Raw genomic sequence first — 22,082 nt, 5'->3', positions numbered from 1 at the left:
CTTCTACAATAATAACACATTTCTACAAGCTGATTATCATAAACTTCTACCAACTTATAGTAACAAACTTCTACCTACTGATGACAACAAACTTCTACCTATTGATGATAACAAGCTTCTACAAGCTGATAATAATACACTTATACCGTACATTCCCTTGTTTTTATTCATTCTATACTTAATAAAAACATGGAAATGCACGGACTTTTTCTATTTTTCTCTTTTTCTCTTATATAGTGACGGTCAATTATTTTTTTGAATTGTCAGATATCCTCCCACAGTCTCATATAACAACGTTTGGTCTTTGTAGAAATTATTAGTGAGCAGATTTTCGCCCGTGCATGTGTTATCACTCGTCACTTCGGTCAGTTATATAGTTATACAGAAGGATGACTCGTGTTTTCCGTCTGCGTTTGTCACTTCCGTTTCTTGAAATCTCCATCACGCATCTACCGTAGCAATGATCTCTGTGTTAAAAGTATATTTGGAACGTGTTTAACCAGTTCTATCACATATGCGATAATGACTGACACCAATGTTGTCTGTCCTTGGACGTTCGCGTGTCAGTTCCTGTGAACGAGTGTAAGAAGACTTGTGTTCAGAGCTGAACAACAGTCCGACAAGCCTATAAGGGTACATGTAAATCCTGCACTCGCTAGCTTATCTTCTGAGTTAATCATTCGTACATACATGTATGCCTAGCACATGGTAATTTACCAAGGAATTGTGATTAAACGTGTACGTGTTGAGGATTATTCCCGTATCATACTTACATAATTAACAGTAACTCAAATAATATCCTTTACGTTTGTGTTGATGGCCAGAGTTTTAACAGGATCGAAGTTACGATAAAGGTCAAGATCATCTGATAACTGTTAAAAATAATATCAAGTCATGTGATAGTATTAGGTATTTTTTGTCGATAGGATTTAATATACCGATAAATAAATCTATAATTATTTCATATACACCAGTTAGAGAAATGAAGATAAGTGAAACGGGGTTTAACGCCCTACCTTTCTGCATCGACTGTGCTAATAAAGAAATGAAATGGGGTTTAACGTCCTATTGGTCTGCTTCGAACTGAGCTAATGAAGACGGGCATACGTCATACAGTGTGCTATGAGGGGAATTTTGCCCGGACAGCGGCACTACGGCCTACTCTTATATTGAATTCCAACTGTAGAGGGGTCTTTTACGTGCACGCCAAAGTGTACACGGGACCTTGGGTAATCACGCCGGAAAATCTGGATGAACATTCTCGGCCAATGCAGGGATCGAACACTAACGATTCAGCGTATTACCCACGTAGTCACCGTGACCCCCGGCTAATAAACACGGGCATACAGTGTGTGCTATGAGGGTCATTGAGCCCGGGCAGCGCCGCTAGAGCCTACTCTTACTTCGTATTCCAGCTAGACTTGTGAAGTGTTGTTTTACGTGCACACCAATGCCAATTGTATAGACGGGACCTCGGTTTTTCGTGCCATCCGAAGGACTATACGTTGTCCCCTGTCAGACCCTCTGTTCTGCACCACTGACAGAGGGGGGGGGGGGGTATCACCACGGCCTCTCTCGGGCCAAGTCACTGTAGCTCTTATCTTTAGGGAAGAATACGGGTGGTCCATCGAAAGATTTTGGCACTGACTTATTCTAACCATACTCCGTTTATATCATATGCAGGAGATGCAGAATGCTTACAGATTTTTAATTCGTCATACCTTTGTAAATACAATACGAAAATGATCCATCTTGGGACTGACAGTTTAAGCTTTTATAGATTAGCAATGGATTTAAAATCACCACAATGACGATCACCAGCTTTAATCAAAATAATAAAACGTATAAGAAATAAGAAATTAAATGTTTGTAATATTCTGTTTATTGACGATCACCAGCTTTAATCAAAATAATAAAACGTATAAGAAATAAGAAATTAAATGTTTGTAATATTCTGTTTATTTACATACACATTTTTGGTACATAATGGTCATTATAGTTGGTACATAAAGGGCATTAGATTTGGTACATCAGATTGAATACATACAGTCATTGGTATGTAATAGTAATAATAAAATTGGTACATATTAATCATTATAGTAATTAGAATTGGTACATAATAGTTATTAGAATTGCTGTATAATAGTTATTAGAATTGATACAATCATAATAATCAATAGATTTGGTACATAATGGTTATCAGAATTGGTACGTAATAATCATTAGATTTGGTACAGAATAGTTATTAGAATTGGTGCATAATAATCATTAGATTTGGTACATAATGGTTATCAGAATTGGTACATAATAATCATTAGATTTGGTACACAATAGTTATTAGAATTGGTACATATTAGTCCTTAGATTTGGTACATATTAGTCCTTAGATTTGGTACATAATGGTTATTAGAATTGGAACATAATAATCATTAGATTTGGTACATAATACTTATTAAAATATGTACACACTAGTTATTAGAATTGGTTCATAATAGTCATTAGAATTCGAACGTAATAGTCATTAGAATTGGTATGTAATAGTCATTAAATTTGGACCATAATAGTTAATAGAATTGGTACTGAATAGTTATTAAATTTGGTACATAATAGTTATTAGAATTGGTACCGAATAGTTAATAAATTGGGTACATAATATTTATTAGAATTGATACATAACAATCATTTCAATTCTTTTTAAATTACATACTAGGAGAATTTTAACCATTTATTATATCTTACGAAACCTGTATCGACCATTAGTTCACAGGCTTGTGTCTTGACAAAATCAAATTTCTGAAACACAAAATAAGCCCAATTTATTTTTCTAAAACATGATTTGTTGATGTTTGAGAATACCTTTCGCCCGAGGAGCCAATTTCCATTTATTTACCCCTGGATTTACTCTCATTTACTTACTTATGCTTTAGTCTAAATCCTTCCAATAAATCAGTTGTTTTACAAATTCATTTAGTGTATCCTGTTGGACCCGATGTCTGTGCAGTTCGGTGTATTTTGAAACAGGTATTCGCGGTCTCTTCCTTAAATAAACCCTCCAATTTCTTCTTGTCGTACATAGACATGTTACAAACAACGCTAAAATTACCACCATCACAAAAACTTTCATCTGGGAAAAGAAAAAAAATCAAATGATATTGATGAGTCGCATGGTTTGAGACAGCCATACTAAACAACTTTTTTCTATAAGACTTTGGCGATTTGGAGGTCTCGAGTTCGATCCCGGTGACAGTTCATCGGGATTTTCCGGCGTGGTTCCTCCTTGTCAGTGGGGTAGGACGGATCGGATGGCCTGACAATGGTCAAAATATAGTCGTTCACATGGGAGAAAAGTCCGAGGTTCCGCCGTGTACACATTAGCGAGCAAGTAAAATAACCATTGACAGTTGCAATTCAAAACAAGAGTAGGCAGTAGTGCCACTGCAGTGCAAAATTTTCTTCACGTCCTTCGTCCTTAGCCAAGTCGGTTAAGAACAGTAGAACGTTAAATCCTATTCATTTATGTTTATATATTATAATTAAATAATCCACATTACCTTAAGATAGTTAGCTTATATGTCAAACTTCAAATTTACCCTTTCACTGGATAGCAATGGATGAACAATGCACGCCAACTCCAAATTATACAATAAGATGTGGTGTGTAAAACGTATGTTCATTGAAATACACACCCATTCATTTATTAAATACTGAATCATTATTTACCTAGCTGTTAGTTTCCATTATCAATATCGCCATAAGTATGCCGTGTCTGTTATTAAAATATAAATTAAATTGCTGGTGGCAATGCTCTTTTGTCAGATTGCAGGTGGCAATATTCTTCTGTTAAACACCAAACTAGTTGTACCAGGTTATTGATTGTATAATTGGTTACCCGAAAAACTGGAGAACCGCGGTGGTTAAGTGAGTAAGATGTTGGTTTGCTTACCTGGAGGTCCCCTGTGCGATCCCGGTGTTGGCCGAGAGTGCTCGTCGGAATCTTTGCGTGGTTCCCCCTTGTCAGTGGTGTAGTCGTTCGAAGGGCATGCAAACCCGAGATCCCGTGTACACATTGTACAGGCTTACTGATATAGTTTTAGGGTATTTTTAAATGTTGCCCATGGGTATGTGAAACTCTGTTCTAATACTATTGGTCTGTAGGCTATATGTGAACCATTCAGGTGAGATATTGCACCACCTAGGTCAAAACTGTATTATTACCGGTTGTAAACGTACATTAATTGACCTAAATATCATCTAGTGTAACTATGTGTACATTACTGGTGTCATCAACCGAACTGAAATAAAGTGCTATGCTGGTCATGCCCCACACCTAATAGTCAATATATAGGACAGGCGTCTATAATGGAATTGTGGCACCAGGTACATGTATCACCATGCGTCAATGTAGTTTTAGAGTTTGGGCAGATTTTCGCGCCGAGTAGCTGAGCTGAGCTCAGTTCTATAACAGCATGATGGCAGTTATCTACCCAGATCATCATCAGGACTAGTCAAGTGCCTAGCCTACAAATTACTGGAATCGAAATCAAAAATAATGATTAAATTCCAGTCTTTATTATGGTTAAAATCACATCAAATATTTTTAACCTTCGTGTTCTAGGATACACATAAATTCGTACAACCGCTATGGCACAACATTTCAGGGTCTAATTCGTGTGCCGTACCACGTATGAGAAATATACACACATTGATGACGTCACAAACAAATTTAGTACGGATACGCCATACAGTTACGCTTTCCAAAAGTCTCCAATATGTTGTGCTTGACCTACCCTTGATAGTATATTAATTGGATTCGCCATATAGATAAATGTGAGACATGTATTGAATCTTTGACACCACTTTTAGTTTTGTATCGCTTAGACTGACTTAGTTACAATAATTGCGAATATGTGTACGGGTCGGTTGGGAGGGGTGGTGATTGTGTGTGGTGTTTCCTTCACACACAACACGACCCAAGACTGGCTTGGTATATCTTTATTTAAACAATGCGCTTGTTCGCAACAGTTTTAACAGTGGGAGACAGTGGCTTACTGAGTCAAAACAGAAAACATCGTATTCTTTGCTTCTGACCAAAACAATATTTGCGCCACTTTCGCTTTGTACGAGTTGAAGTCATGGTGATAAGTATTTTCACTGTAATCTATTTAAGTTATTCTATAACATAATAATGTAAAATTCCTAGTCTTCGGGTGTGGTGTGTGTGTGTGTGGGGGGGGGGGGGGGCTGCTACCTTTACGAGACTCGCAATTTTGCACACTGGAAGAGCTAATTCTTGGCGTGAACAGTTTAGCATATTATAAAGGGTCAATAGAAGTACATGTAGTATTAACCACATCATAAATACAGTTTTATTGGGGATCTGAAACCTATTGCGTCTACTTTAATAACCTTGTCTTGTATTATATTTTATCGTGATCTAAATTGATTAAAATTGACCGAATTGATTTCCAAGGATATTCCCTTGAGCTACATTATATAACGATTTACAAAGATAAGAAGAGCAATTATATGAAATGTTGTTTAATGACACATCAGCTCCAATCGGGCTATATTGCGCCAAACATATGGTGAATTTAACGAGACAAATTAAAACAATACCACAGAGATTTATTCATATATGTAAATAAAAACAAATATAGAAAATTTCATTAAAAATAAATATATCAATTCCTTTACATACATGTATATAAATATTTAAAAAACAATATATGATAAATATATACAATTAAAATTTTGAATAAAAAAGTTTGTCTCTTTTAAAAATGCTAACAATTTATGTAACTCCGGTTGAGCAAATAGCTGACGTGCTGACTGGCAACGGTAATATTTAGATCTAATATACTTGAGATGATTGCACTCAATCAAGCTGTGTTTTATTGTCAAGGGAACATGACAGTGAACACACTCTGGTTGAGGCTCTCGTTTCAAAATGAAAATATGAGTTAAAAAGGTATGACCAATGCATGAGCGACACAATACAACTTCATCCCTCCTGTTGGTTCTATAGAAGCTTGGCCGGTCTCCTAAGAGCGGCTTGATGTGATGAAGTTTGTTTGTGTCTGCAAGATCCTAAGACAGTTCCCAGCGGTCATATATAGAAAAAATTAATGGGCGTTTTAAAATCTGTGAAAGGTAAAAGAAATTGTGATATGGAAAGATCTGAAGCAGACTTGGCAGCTTAGTCTGCTTGATCATTCCCTTTAATATCAACATAACGGGGGAGCCAACAAAGGACGGAGTCCTTGCCGTTAAACTCGTGTGATAGGAGCAGACGATAAATGTCTGCTACTAAAGGGTGGTGTACAAGCTGCTTATTGTTTATTGCCTGTAAAGAGGACAAAGAATCAGCAAATGTAATGTGTTTGAAAGATGAAGAGGATTTAATGAACTCCAAAGCCTGAAAGATGAGTTCAGCAGTAAATATAGAAGCAGCAGGAGGAAGTCGAACAGAAATGGTCTCAGATGGTGTGACAGTAGCCGAAGCTACCCGATCGCCATCTTTAGAACCATCTGTATAAATTGGAGCATAATCACCATATTTAGTCTTTAAAGAGAGACTGAAACACTGCGGTCTTTAAAGAGAGACTGAAACACTGCGGTACAATATGTTGAGGGCTTTCAGACATATCTTCTTCAGAGTTTTAATATGAGGGATAAATGGTAATTTCTTATCAAATGTCAAACCCAAAAATAGACCATGGCGGTGTCTCAAAGAAAGAGGTATTCGCAATACTGTCATGACGGATACCAGCCGGAGACAAAAGGGGTTGAATGCGAATACCAAATGATGAAATAACATTAGTTCTCAGTAAATATAGATGTTCCTGATAGGGTCCAAATATGGTGTTAAATGAAATATGAGGCAGTGATGCAATTTTTGTAGCATACTGCAGTGCAAGTTTATCACGTATGTCGTGCAATGATGGCTCGTGAGCGTCGACGAATAAACTGTGCACTGGAGATGTTCGGAATACCCCTAAAATGATTCTAAGTCCTTGGTTGTGTATGGTGTCAAGCTCTTTGAGATAAGACTCGTGGGCTGACCGATACACAAATACACAATACACCCATGATCGAGGTAAGATCTTATCAGTGTTCGATATAATCTGAGCAAGACCTTACGGTCTGCCCCCCCCCACCCAGTTAGTGTTTGATAAGACTCTCAATATGTTGAGGGCTTTCAGACATATCTTCTTCAGAGTTTTAATATGAGGGATAAATGGTAATTTCTTATCAAATGTCAAACCCAAAAATTTCGTTTCATCTACAACTGGAATGGGACTACAATCCAGCGTAAGTTCCGGATCAGGATGTAAACCTCTTCTTTGACAGAAGTGCATGCACACAGTCTTTCGAAATCCATTGTCAGTTGCCCATCGTTGAAAATGAATTCAAGCAAAGCTGCAACAGACGTTCGGTTGTCTGCATACTTGTCGATCCGTAACACATCTGAAAGTCATCAACATAAAGAAAGCCGTCGAATCCACCTTTAAGGCACGATAATATACTTCCCTGCCTGAGGGACTCCCATTTCTTGGGGAAATGGTCAGAGAAAATTGATCCCAAGCGTACCTTAAACGACCTATCTTCTAAGAAGTTTTTAATGAAGATAGGTAAGCGACCCCGCAGACCGAGGTTATGCAGGTCGCGCATAATACCATATTTCCATATCATAAGCTTTTTCCAGATCGAAAAATATAGCAACTAAATGTTGTTTCTGGATGAAAGCATCCCTGACAAACGTTTTAAATCTAACGAGATGATCAAGGGTGCTCCTTTGGGACCGAAATCCACATTTGAGATCTGTAATGAGGTTGTTGGGACTCAAGGTACCAAACAAGCCTTCGATTGATCAATGTCTCCATGGTTTTGCAAATGCAGCTAGTTAAAGCCATCGGGCGATAATTGGTAGGATTCGTAGGATCTTTACTTGAAGAAGAGAAGTTTGATTACACTGGACTTGGATTGTTTTATCACATGTATCTGTTCTTAAAGAGTTATAAACCCAGTGTCTGAGATCGATGATTTTGGACAATATATTTTATTAATCTGGTTTTAAACATAATTATATTACTAGCCTTGTTTTAAGAATTTAATATTAGTATGAATGAGCACCGAATGAGCACTGAGCTGGAACATCTGATACTATTTCTTATTTGGAGATTATACGTAGCTAAAAATATTTCAATGTGTAATGTTATGTATTGATAATTTCCAATGACCGACTTCGGGTAATAGGGAGAGAGAGAGAGAGAAATGGGGTTTAACGTCCATTAAACACAAACTAGGTCATTTCGGGACTAACATATGCTTGCGCGTAGGGGTCTTTAGCAGTGGGAGGACCTGGAGAAAACCCACGAGGTTGGACAGGCGATCATACTCCTTGTCACGTACAACCGGGATTCGAAACCATACCAGTTGACTCAATGACAGGCTTTATGATACAGCGCGCATGTGCTAACCATTCGGCCATCCATCCCCCCTCGGGTAATAGGAAACAATGTTCTAGGCCAGTGCAGGGAAGTAGACCGTAGTACCGCAGGTCGGACAAAATACCTCTCGTAGTACACTGTATGGTGTATGCTCGTCTTCGCTGGCCAAGCTGCTGCAGAAAAGTAGCATACTCATGTATATGGTACAAATGGGGTATGAAGTTTTAAATAATTTTTATCTACTAGTCGTATTAATGTGTGGTTTACTGTTATCGATCATATTTGAACTTTGATCCCCAAGATAAATAATATCAAAATAGAATGAGATACAGAGTCAAGATGGTGTTTTATTTAATAACCATTGTTTTATTAATCGGCTATAGCGGATGTGATTTGATAATTTATCCATCACCAGAAGGAGTAGAACCGTCTGAGAAATTCCAGGTCCATCTCCAGCAAGACCGTCAACCATCGATAAACTCATTTGTTTACATCAGCCGATCAAACAATCGCATGGGCCAGGATAGATCGGTCAAACCAAACAGAACCGTATCTTGGACATCCTTTGCATTTACAGGATCCCAAGTTAAAGCAGTTGTCTTAGCTCCGAAAGATTTTACACGGTGTATAGTCCGCCCGAAACAATATGGGATTAACTGTCATAAAGCTAACAGCAAAACCGCTGTTTTTACTATTCGAGAAAATACTAAGATGATGTCTGTGGAATTCGACTACGACTACGGTAGTATTAAATCGGACATTGTAGATAAATTACTAATTTTTGCTGATCCTCCAGAAGAGAATGTGCCTGATGCAAATGATCCAGGTGTTTTATTCTACGGCCCAGGGGTGCATTATCTTGGTCGTCAACTACATATAAACGAAACTATACGTCACGTATACCTGGCACCAGGAGCTTTTGTTGAAGGTGGATTCAGAACGATGACTCCACAACCTGTTAAAATAACAGGTAGAGGTGTCCTTTCAGGGGCTAAATACCCTTTTCATGATACCCGATTCTTATGGGGGATCATAAATGTTGATATTGGTTTGAATCAAACAGTGGAGGGTATAACTATGGTTGATTCGCCTCAGTTCTTCTACCGTGGACAGAGTTCGTATAACATTGTACGGAATGTAAAGACAGTTGCACCTTGGACGGTCAACTCTGATGGAGCAGGAATCGGGGCATATGGAACAATAGAAGATTCTTTCTTTCAGACAAACGATGATACATTTAAGGTATGTCATCCTTTCTGTGGTTTTATTTGTGGGTTTATACACAGTCTATTGATAGAAGAATGCAACATGTGAAAGCTGTTTAAATTGCCACAATTAATGGGAAATGAAATATCTTTCCGACAGAGTGAGGATACACGGGTTCTTGTACGTAACTACCGTCACTACCTGTAATAGTATGTCTGTGACTTCTTTTATACCATACCTTTTCATTGACAATTATCTTTTCTGGAAATCCCACGTGTCCAATGCGTTGTCGACTGCGCTTCATCGAATTCTTAAAGTCTTCGGTTCTTTTCCGTGCAAGGCGGACAAAGCAGCGCTTAGTTGGAACCGGGCGTCCACATACCACTTACTCGATCATTTTGAACGCTTTGTATATTGGCCGAAATACAAACATACAATAAATCTGCCAATAAGCAAAGACACAAAGCCAATCTAAAAATATATCCAAATATGATAGATAAATAATTTGAATGTGTCGTATCTTTCACTTTTCATAAAAAAAAAAGCAGTATCATATACTTTCAGGTCTACAACGACGGCCTGGTTGTTCGACGATGTGTGGTTTGGCAGTCACAAAATGGTGCCGTTTTTCAGTTTGGTTGGTGGCCATCACGAAAAGCAAGAAATATCTCAATAAGTGAAATTGACGTCATTCACACTGACTGGTGTACTTTTCATGGCGATCGCTGTACAACTTCCGGTAATGACGCTGTGTTTGATCTGGCTGGAAAAACAACCGCCTTCAATACTACTAATATAACCATATCGAACGTGAGAGTGGAGGGTGATTGTCCTCGAGTATTCAACTTTGTCATGGATCCGATGGCGAAGGGAACAATGACTAAAGTTTATTTAAATAATTGGACTATTGAAAGGTTAGCACCGCATTCCGTCATGGATAATGCATTAGGTGGGGCATATCTGGGTGGACGACTAGCATCATGGTTTATAAACAATATGACTGTAGAAAACCGGTGTATTACCGACCCTTCTCAAGCTAAAATAACAATAGATGCTAAAACAACTAGGAATATTAACTTTTCATGCTGATGTAAATGACCGACATTCTTCGTCATCTTAATTCAACAGTATTTCGGCTTTTATTATGGAATATTATTGAATTGATACCTTAACAAATAGTATGACTACTAGTCAGGCACGGTCCAAGAATATTGACCTTTCGTAGTGATACAACATAACACTAGATATTTTGACCACTAGTCAAGTATGATCCAAAAATTTTGACCCGTCGTGGTGGTACATACAATATAAAACTTGATATTTTGACCACTAGTCAAGCATGATCACCACTAGTCAAGCATGATCCAAGAATTCTGACCTGTTGTGGTGTTACATACAATATAATACTTGATATTTTGACCACTAGTCAAGCATGATCCAACAATTTTGACCTGTCGTGGTGGTACATACAATATAATACTAGATAGTTTAAGCACTAGTCAAGCATGATCGAAGAATGTTGATCTTTCGTGTGGATACATATACAATATATCACTAGATAACCAATGTGTGTAACTGATCCGTCTCCGGCTAAGATAACAATTGACATTAAAACTACATACACAATATATTATCCATTACGATGTTGATGTTAAATAATACTTTAGATTTTAGTCTGGAATCGTGTTGAATTGATACTTTAACAAATATATATTTTGACCATTATTGCATGGTTCTAGTATCACAACCAAAATGGTTTGTAAGTCAAGGATATATCATGTGAAGTACGAATTATGAAATGTTCTAGAAATTTATCCGTACACCCTAGTATATACACACCTAGTTTTATGATAAATAATGGTAATTTATACAATTGCTAACAATCTAAGACAGAAAAATGCATCTAATGCTGTGTTCGCCATCGCGAAACATTCAAATATTTATGAGTTATTGTAGTAGTGTTTGGTGCCAAGCGGAAAGCACGGTGCGCTTACCATTTTTGAACAACCTGATACTACTAATATTAGCTAGTATATAATACGTTTTATCAGGAACACAATCTATACATGCAGAATAGTAAACATTGTTATACAGATGCCTAGCGTAATACATGTGTCTCTCCGAGTTTCTCCTGTCCTGTTATAATATTAAGGGTCTTAATATACAGAATTCTTGTGCCGTTGTAGTCAAAGTTTCTAGATAGTATAGCTCATCATAAACCAAAATGAAATGGGGTTTAACGTCCTACTGTTCTACTACGGCTGGGCTAATGAAGACAGACATACACCATAAAGTGTGCTATGAGAGAAATTTTGCTCTCATATCGAATTTCAATGGAATTTTACGTGCACGCTAATATGTACACGGACCTCGGTTTTTCGTCCCATCAGAATGACTATATAACCTGCTAATAACCTGTGCGCTAAGTGAGTAGGACGTTAAACCCCCATTTCATTTCATTTCATAGCACACTGTATGCTGTATGGTGTCTTCATTAGACCGTTAAACCCCATTTCATTAAATTCGCATTTCAGAACCTGTACCTGGGCCCTTATTCACGAAAACTTAAACTAAGATACAATCGAAATTTTAAGAAATACTGCAATTCGATTGGCTGACCAATAAAATCAATTTGCATATATGCAATTTGCATATTAGTCAGCCAATCGAATTGCAGTATTTCTTAAAATTTCGATTGTATCTTAGTTTAAGTTTTCGTGAATAAGGGCCCTGGTCTCTATTAAGTCATATTTACATTTGGTTAATAGAATAGTTTATCATCCGTTAATAAACCTCAGGCTTACAACTTGTGTCTGAATGACATTGTGTTATTGTCATTCCAAACACACACACACACACACACATTATTTTCTTTGTTACACACGTTACTTTGAAACTTTATTCTCTTTAAGATCGCTGATACTCATTTTATACTTTGTTATATGACAGAAGATGATCTGTTCTATTGAATAACGTGAAATACTTGTTTATCTATGGAAACACCATCGATTATTTAGCCGTGTTTTTAGTGTCTATTTGAATAGTATTATTGATTCCATTTTTCGAACTTCCTAGAAAGTTAATAAAATTGTGTATTTTAATATTTAATGATATTAGAGGCATTCACAGTATTTGTATTAGCTTGAGAATAATACTAGAAACACGATACCCTTACTTCTAATTGATGTAGGGGGTTCCTCGAAACTTTAGAACGAAATACCTCTGCTTCTAATTGACGGGGGTGCAGGGTTTCAATAAATTCGATATTGAACATTGGTTAGTATAGTCGATTAGCTGCCAATTATTAATAAACACTGATTGTTTTAGTGATTCAGTCGGCCGAGCAGCGGACGTGTTTCCTACATCATGGCTCTCCCATCCGCTCGCTACCATCTACTAATAGTCCGTCTATAATGGAGTCTTCAATTGTCCACGGTATATATACTCTTCAAAAAGTAGTGGATATTGAAATGCAAATACCTATGCATGTTGTGAAATGATAAATAGTCATGGACACTTGACATGCTTTGAGAGTACGTTCTCAGATGAAGAACTTATCACCCCAACCGAACAACTGAGCTGCACGTGCGACACGCAATAGCGCCATACACGTGGAAGCGGTTCATTGTCAAATTTGACACTTCAAGGAAGGGTTGATGAAAAATGCCCCGTGCTGGTTTATCCTATCCATGTTTGCTTTCCTATCGCTTCTTGCATAAGATTTACTGTTGAGCGTATCTTTGCTTCAGTGTGTTACGTTTAATTTGCAATGGGACGTCTTAAACATGATGAACGTCTACGTGCTATTGACATACTTCAAATGGGTTCTACACGGCGAGCAGTAGCCAACATGCTTAATGTGTCACAGTCTGTGATCAGCAGACGGTGGAACCGGTACCAACAAACACACAATGTTGATGATAGACCTCGTTCGGGTCGTCTTAGGGCCACTACACAAGCCCAGGATCGAAACATTCGTACACAGGTCCTGCGAAATCGGGGACGAACGGCCAATCAGCTTTCTGTAAACTTGTACCAAGTTACAGGAATTCGAGTTACACCCCCAAACGATTAGAAATCGGCTACATGCAGCTCGAGCATGCGTGACGACCGCGTGTTGTGCCTCTATTTACTCGCCAGCACATGGCAAACGGGCGTCAATGGTGTAGGCAGCGCAGAAATTGGGATAATCTTCGATAGGCGTGCTCGCTTTTGGAGGCGTGTAAATGAGCGTCATGCTAACTTTAACGCCAGACAGCATGACAGATTCGGGCGTGGGTCTGTTATGGTGTGGGGCGCAATCACCATGACTGGCAGAATGGGCTTGCATATTGTTCAAGGAAGGGTCACTGGTGTGTACTATCGTGACCACATCCTGACGTCGATAGTTCTGCCCTTTGCTCAACGTGCAGGTCGACGTTTCATCTTTCAAGATGATAATGCCCGTGCCCACCGCGCTCGTGTCGTGAATGACTACCTCCAGCGTCACCATATTGTCCATATGCCTTGGCCAGCCATGAGTCCTGGGACATGATCGGGAGACGTCGATGTCAACCGACAACACTGCAAGAATTGGCCGTGGCACTGCAAGAGGAGTGGGTCAGATTGCCCCAAATCGTGATTGGACGGTTGATTAGGAGCATGTCACGACGAATTGCTTAAAGTCTAAGGATTGGTGGAGCAATTACTCATTATTAAGACAAAAATCAAAAAAGTCGATTTTCACCTTTGACAGTGTATCTCTTTGCGAGTGAAATAGGGCCGTCAGATAAGCCGCCCGTGATCTGTTTATGTTCACGTGTAGGCAATTGGCCTGTTATTAACATACACTGGTTACCTCTAATAAAACAGCAGTGCATTTCCGCAGTTTTGTATTGTTTCTGAATATTCCCTACTTTTTTTAAGAGTATATATATAAAAAAAACTAGACTCTGGATTTATATCAGATGGCACTGGCTCACTAACCCGGAGGTTCGGGTTGGATCCCAGAGGTTCGGGGTTGCATTCCGACGTTTTTGCCTTTCCAGTGGTGCCATATTGATGGTCTAGTAAAGCCAAAGTAAAGTCGTTCATATATGTGGAATATCCGTGGTCCATGTACACCTTTGTTAGCACGTAAACAAAGAGCCTTTTAGAGTTGGAATTCGATGAAAAGTACATGGAAAAGCCACTGCTAGGGCAGAATCCCCTCTATAGTACAATGTATGGCGAATTCCCGTCCTGATGAGCCTTGGGGAAAGAACAGTAAGACGACAAACATCTATTTCAATTATTTTCAAATATATAGGCTCAATTATGCAGGGTGATAGATGCAGTTCAACATGACGGTCGGTTGAAAAGCATGATCAAAGGAAACTAAAATAGTGAAGCACCATTAAGATCTTAATGGTTGTGCACGCATATATAAAGGATTGGAAACCATCTACACTTGAAGAGCTAATATGATTATATGCAACAAAATATAAAATATTTATGGATGCATCATTTCAGCACGACCGACCTTTAACAACCCTATATAAAATACAACCAACAATGTCGGCAAATAACTGAGCACACTGGAGACATGCAGAGATATTATATGAACTGTGTTTAACACCTAGTTATCGATTGATTATCGTAAATCAATTAAAACACGTTAGTCTCTTCACAGTTTAAATAACAGTAATCTGTGTTTATTATGGCCCTGATTGATCTTCGGGGATATTAAAGATAAACGGTGGGGTATTGATTCAATTGAAACCACACCGACAAAATAATCAGTTGAAATATTAAGAACGATTACTGAACGTCATAAGAATTTGTCAAATTACAGATTATTTCAAATTACAGATCCGTTTCAACTCTATGAGGTTCACGAACTGTAGGACGTCAATACCCATTATATTTTCTACGATTAAAGGTCCGCGTTATAGCATTGTAAGATTTCTGACGATCACTTGAAGGATCATTTACAACAGACCACGTCATAGCACAAGGATACATTACAACTGCAACATTGCAGATTGGTCTATGGCACAAGGATCAGTTAGTAAACAAATTAAGTTTACTGAAAGTCGCTTAACAGATGTTAGTGTACCGATCACCTCACAACATTTTCTGGGCACACCACAGCACAAGGGTCCGTTACAGCAATAAGATTACAGACAACACAGCTAAAGGGCCATTTAGTACAACGCAAAAATAGACCACTGTTTTTCATATTGAAGACATCTAAACATAGAATCTGATTTAGGAGTTTTTATATTGGAATATTATTTCTAACAGCACCGACAGCATCACGACATGATTATGTTATTTGTGCCAGAACCAATCTCATTCACTTCGGATATTCATGATATTACAACCCAGGGTTTGATGCACTGTTCCAGATAATGATTGTGCCACGCCAACTGCGATTCTGTATTAAACAGACTTACTAATTTTCCCCCCTCCTATCGCAAGCCAAATACAATCACACCCGGGATCGACACTAGGACTGCAATCATAAGGTGACCGTCGAGCTAGCAGCTTGAATTTTACATACGTATCCGCCTATTATTGTAGTTTGGTAGTTGTCCCGCGGTTGGTGGAATCATTTTGACTTAGTTTAAGGGTGAATGATTATTTTTTATATATTTTAGTGGAATTTGACCGTTAACCGCACATTACGTCATTGTTTCTTTTTTTGCTCTTTAAACTAATGATAGCATTATATTATACCATTAACAAATTATTGGGTTTTATTTTGGTAGAGTAGTCAGATCTCATGCACTCAAATGAATGCTTGATAAATTGATACAATTAAATCAGCTATAATTTGGTAAACATTTAATTTTAGGGTTAATAACAAAATAACACGTCTTGACACTCCTGGTGTCCATAAAAGGGTGGGGTTTGGCATCATTAATTAGGCTTAATGACCAATCATTATAATTACATGTAATTACGTCATATTTGACCAATAAGATAATTGACATCAAACCTCAAAGCCATAAAACTATCATATCTCTGGGTATTCGACAGACAGTCGCTAGATTCCAGAGGGAGAAGATGTAGCAATTTCTATCAGCAGGCTCCCAGCGAGTCTGGGTGGAATGGATTGAGAGAATAACTTTATTGTAATCTATCATTGTATCTTATGTAACCAGTGCTTGATATATATAAAATGTAAAAACGAACTGTTGCATTGTTATTCCTGGTAAGACAAAGTTAACGTCTAACTTCTGAGATATATAGTAGCAAGAAGAAAATACAAAACGTGAAAAGGAACCCAAAGGAGAGAATAACAAATATTAGACGATCATGAGGCTATTAAAATATGTAGCAGAGAAGAGAGTATGCGTCACAGGTTGGATGTGGGGAGTGTTTCTTGCTTTGTATTTTCACATCTAACCCGCGACTTCACAGGACTAGACAAAGTCTTACACTTTCTCGTATAACTTGCATCTCGCCATGTGCTAGGCCTGCTTAGAACTTTTCTTCCGGTTACAGTCATGTCAAAAAATGACTGTAGACCTAGACGAACCAAAGCCGGTAATCGTCTTACCGAAGCCCCGAATGTATTGTAAGAAAGAAGTGACGGCCGCGAATCGGAGGACGAAAACAGCAATGCCATATCTTTTACAAAAACCCAACCTGACACAGTCGTTCCGTCATTAAATGAAGAGGATGCTAAACAACAAGCACGAGGCGATCACTCTGCTGACCAACAACATAGAGACGCTACATATGCAGAGGTTTGATTTTACTGGTTATATGAATCACACGGCAGATATTTTTCGGCTAACTTCAAAGTATGTATGGTATTCAGTACTTTTGTATGATAAGAAATACAGGGAGAAACAAACCGAACTTAAGTTTGAATGGGGAGTTTAACGTCAGGACATTTGGGATTTTTAACTGATTCCTAAATGTGATAAAGCCACGGCTCGAGCTTTTCGCGATACAGGTCTCTCTATTATACACATTTTTTTACCGCGCCCATCCTTTTAATATTTGGAAAACCAGTGAGCGTAGAATTAAAGGACCTTTCCTTCCGGAAGGTGGTGAAATCTGCATAAACTTCAATTACAACTTATGTTCCATTGTAAACTCATGCACAATGGAAATATTTGCTTCTCAAGTAACTATTCAGGTGTAGATGGACACCAGCAGAACACTTCAAAAAACCTGAACCGGCCTTAAGTGTTAAATCGGAGATTTTTTGTGACACTGTCTTTGTTTACTAATTCCCTATATCTTAAGGTCTGGGGTCATTTATTGCCTTGTGATTCCTCAACACAACAGTTTCACGAACTCGTGGAACTTCAGATATGTAAATAAATCGAGAATGGAAATTACTGTATTACCGACATCAGGCCCACTATTCTGAGTTTCTTAGAAAATGAAATGAAATGAAATGGGGTTTTAACTGTTCTGCTCCCTACTGTTATGTCGACATCAGGCCCACTATTGTGAAGTCCTTAGAAAATGAAATGAAATGGGGTTTAACTGTTCTGCTCCGACTGGGCTAATAAGACGGGCATACGCCATACAATGTGCTTCGAGGGATATTTTGCCCGGGCAGCAGCACTATGGCCTACTCTAATATCGAATTCCAACTGCCAATGATGGATCTTTTACATGCCGTAAAAACGGGTCCTCGGTTCTTCGTCCCATACGACAGTTGGAATTCAATATAAGTGTAGACGATAGTGCCGCTGCCCGGACAAAAATTTCCATCATAGCACACTGTATGGCGTATGCTAGTCTTCATTAACAGTAGGACGTTAAACCCATTTTATTTTTCGTCCTTGTCAGGACCTCCGTCCTGCACCAATGACGAGGGGAAACCACGCCGGAAAATCTCGATAAACTGTCTCTACCAATGCAGGGATCGAACATGCGACCTCCAGGCAAGCGAGATGGCGTCTTACCCACTTAGTGGCTATTCCGAAAGATAACGGCGATATCCGCATTATTCACGATTCTAGTCAACCAGACAGTTTATCGCTCAATTCCTATACCTCCAATATAAGTTGTGAATAGATGGATCTCCGACATGGCTTAAAAACCATCAAACCGGATAACTATCTTGCAAAGGTGGACTTAAAGGGTGCTTACAGATCTGTGAAATGTAACAGGTCTGATTTTCCTTTGACAGGTTTTCAGTAATCTGCAGGTTGTAATTATTAACAGATTTGGATCCGATTCGGCATGATCCATCATAGGGTTGTACCTATTCACATTGTTCCATATCCAACCCCCAGGGAGAGGGGTTTAATGTAGGCTATGTCTGTTCTCCAATCCCTATTCAGATACAATAACAGATTTGGATCCGATTCGACATGATCCATCATAGGGTTGTACCTTTTCATTTGTTATAAGCCCCAAACCACGACTCCGGAAACTAGCTGATCAATCGCTTTCATTCAATAATGTCATCATCCTCTTTTCCACAGTCGCTAAAAACCTTGGTGTGTTAAATGACCCCCAGTTAAACATGTGTAACTAAATAAATGATCTGTGCCAAAAGCGTTATTTTCACCTCAAAAGTATTGGCTTCATTCGAAATCTCTAGTTCGATCTCATATATTTTCCAGGCTTGACTATTACAATAGTCTACTTGTCGACATACTAAAGTATCAAACAGAACGTCATCAACGTATCCAATATACAGCTGCTCGCATTATGACTAGGTCAAATCCAGTCTCATATCACTCCAGGACCCACACGTTCTTGTGCTTATATTTTAAGTAGACTTTGCATTTAAGTAAACTTATCTTATTTTGTGTTCCCAGGAAATTCTTAAGAAGTAGACTTCAGTGTAAGCACAAGTACGTTATTATGTGTTCCAAGAAAAAACTTAAGCACAACTTCGTTCTTAAACATTGTCAATCTAAGCACAAGTCCCAAGCAAGATATACGGGTTGCTTACCAACCTTAAGTCTGTTTCTGCTTCAAACAAGATGGCTGACCGTAGAGTTATTCGACGGCATTTCCTATATCTTTTGATATCAAAGAGACAATTAAAAGACAGACAAAACCCTTTAGAAACATATTCTCGAGAAGAATGCTATAGAAAATTTCGCTCCTACTTTGAAACCATTTTATTTATTTACCAATTAGTAAACAACACAAACACATGGGGCACTTTAAGTCAGGCGCTCTCACAATTATTCCGTTTGTTTGCATGTGCTTGCGTTATTTTTAGCTTGTGGCACATTTAATATGTGTATAGGGGACATGTCAAATGCATGTAAATCGACCATTTGCCGGGAAGTAGCCGACCAATTTATGACGTGGTTCGCATACCAAAATTGTTTTTATGACGTTAGAGAGCATCGTAGACTCAGTTTACCGGCCACAATGTGCTTGGATTCATACTTGACTTGTGCTTACGTAAGAACGGTCATGAGAATTTTCTAGAAACGGTATTTTATAAAGTTTCTTACGCAAGAAAAAGTGAAGCATGACTTTGTGCTTACTTTAAGAATTTTCTAGGAACTTGGCCCAGTACTGAAACAACTACAATTGGTTGCCTGTTCAAGCCAGGACCGATTTCAAAATATTTTCTCTTACCTATCAGTGTCTGGATGGAAGTGCTTCGAAGTACCTGTGCGATCTCTTAAAATTTTACATTCCATCTAGATAGTTACGACCAATTAATCAGAAAAAAATTGTGTACCTCGTTGGAAGTTAAAGTCGTTTGGTGGTCGCCCTTTCCAAGTCGCCAAATCTACAAAGTGGAGCAAACTACCATTATACCTTCACAGAAGTCCTACCCTCAATAAATTCAAATCTGACTTGAAAACTTAACTGTTTGAGTTATATTATTAGAGACTAGTATAGTATGCGCCATGAGCAAGTTTTGTGAATACAGCGCTTTATAAATGGACATATTATTGTTATGTTTAAAATAATTAAAATAAAATACATGGCATCTTTACACAGTCCTGCTTTGTTAAAAAACATAACCCTTTTAATCCTATAGTTCACGAGTGTCAGTTTAGCCATTGACAAAATATCAATTTTGTTGTCTCGTGTACATATACCCAGTGCCGGACTGGTGGGCCGAAGTCACGAGCGCGCCGAAGGGTACATATACCCTGTCAGGTCATTGACCAAGGTCCACACAAGTACGCGCCGAAGTCACGCGCCGAATGGGCGTGAGCGTCCGAGGGGGGTCTGGGGGGGATCTTCCCCCATGAAAATTTTGAAAATTGACAACCGCAAACCCATTTTCCAAGCATTTCAGACCAAAGCAGAAGAAGGCAAATTTTTGATTTCCTGATACATTTAGATAACAGAATGACCTAAGAGCACTATCATTAGATGAATTTGAGAATTCTCTTCAGTGTCAAAAACAAAAACCTTTTATTCTCCTTTTTTTTTCTCTTTTCTTTTTTTTTCTTTTTTCTTTCTCTTTTTGCTTTATAGGCTTAGGCCCATTTTTTTTAATGAGCCTAAACCCACCTGTCACGGACAGGTGGGCAGGTGGGCCCAGCCCGGCACTGCATATACCTAACTTTAATGTCGAATTTGTGATTTGTAGATAACCAAAATAGCGTTCGCAAGTATGCCATCAGTACATGGTTTCTTGAAGTACCTTTGTAAATACGTATTTTGTCTTCATATTGTTTGTTGCTAAAAGAACAGTCTTATTGGACCACATGTGCCCTCATCGCATCGCGGCTAACACGACAGCTAGACATTCTTTGATGTTTATATGTCCCTTGGCAACAAATGGGAGGTCAATATTCCAGTTGATACAAAAGTAATCTTCATAAATTCCTGCCCCTCCATGTTTTGAAAGATCTGTCTGTAAACCGGTGACCGGCTTTAAAGGTACATTATAAAAGATTAGATAAAAGCTGACAGTTCTCACTATAATAGTTAAAAATTAGATAATGTTAAGGCAATATTCTGACAATTTCAGTAAAATTGCTCCACTCTGATAGAGATATCAGCGATTGAATTTTAGGCCTAGCCTCGATCATCATTGCTAAAGTCGGAACGATAAAAACATAGTCTCGATTATCCATTTATGCATTTAGTCATCAATGAAAGTTGAACAGCAGATCGGATTCAAATCCAGTGAAAGTCGAACACATAAGATGGCATCAAAAGTTGATCATGGTCTTTTCATGTTGATAAATGTATAATTAATAGTTTATATAACATTTCAGGCCTAAAGAAAGACCTGCAATAGGCAGATTTAGCTCTTGCATAATGTATGTTTATGTCTTAACAGTACCATTGAATAAATTCATGAAATCTAGCCACCGTTTAATGTCTAAGGAGGCTTGAGATAATACAATTTTTGAGTTTCGCTGTTTGATGGGAAAGATGAAGTCTATAAGGCGACGCAAAAATGTTCGACCCCCTTAATCATCTGTATAAGTATGAAAGGTTTTCAAGACGATCCATTAAGAATTTCGGCCTGTAGTCGACAAACTGAGAGAAAAT

At 38.3% G+C, this 22,082-nt stretch overlaps 1 long non-coding RNA gene across 1 annotated transcript; it reads right to left on the bottom strand.

Annotated features, from left to right (window-relative positions):
- Positions 1–1,898: 1,898 nt before the first annotated feature.
- LOC126829759 (uncharacterized) lies at positions 1,899–3,664 on the bottom strand. Its single transcript, XR_007683513.2, has 3 exons — positions 3,552–3,664; positions 2,917–3,124; positions 1,899–2,793 (listed from the first exon to the last, which is right to left on the bottom strand). It is a non-coding gene; the product is annotated as an uncharacterized LOC126829759 (long non-coding RNA).
- Between the last annotated feature and the right edge of the window lie 18,418 nt (positions 3,665–22,082).

Source organism: Patella vulgata, chromosome 8 (genome assembly GCF_932274485.2).
Source record: "Patella vulgata chromosome 8, xgPatVulg1.2, whole genome shotgun sequence".
Lineage (NCBI taxonomy): Eukaryota > Metazoa > Mollusca > Gastropoda > Patellidae > Patella > Patella vulgata.
The sequence above is the reverse complement of the archived record's forward strand: the minus strand, read 5'-3'. Positions and strand labels throughout refer to the sequence as shown.